Raw genomic sequence first — 525 nt, forward strand, 5'->3', positions numbered from 1 at the left:
CATGGAGACAAGGAGCAGCTGAGTACTTGAGATTCATAGGAAGAGAGGAACTAAGAGCTGGTGGCCAGGAGGCAGACTTGCAGAATGTGCCCTTTGGTGGTATAAATGATTATATATGCCTAAGTGTTTAAAAAAAAAAAAGAGCTAAAGTGAATAGAGAGAAATACTGTTATGTGATGGTATATGGAATAATAATAATAAGTGTGCATGGGAAGATAGCATCCCTACTGAATAGTTTTCATTTTGTCTAGATGGTTCTGGTAAAGAGAGATGGGGATAAGATTCTTATGATTCAATAGTAATTGTTATCATGACTAACTGCGACTGGCACAATTGTAAAGGTAGAAGCTTTGTAACAAAAATGAGGGAGTAATCTTACAGTCCAGAAACAAAGGACCCTAGGACCATCAAGGGAGAAGAGCACAAGCAGAATGCGGACCCTATCCAGAGTAGCAACAACACCAAAGATGGAGGCAGAGATGGGGGCATGGAGAGAGGGAGCAGCTGAGGACTCTAGATTCATGG

The sequence above is a fragment of the Chrysochloris asiatica genome, unplaced genomic scaffold (genome assembly GCF_000296735.1).
Source record: "Chrysochloris asiatica unplaced genomic scaffold, ChrAsi1.0 scaffold02133, whole genome shotgun sequence".
Classification (NCBI taxonomy): Eukaryota; Metazoa; Chordata; class Mammalia; order Afrosoricida; family Chrysochloridae; genus Chrysochloris; species Chrysochloris asiatica.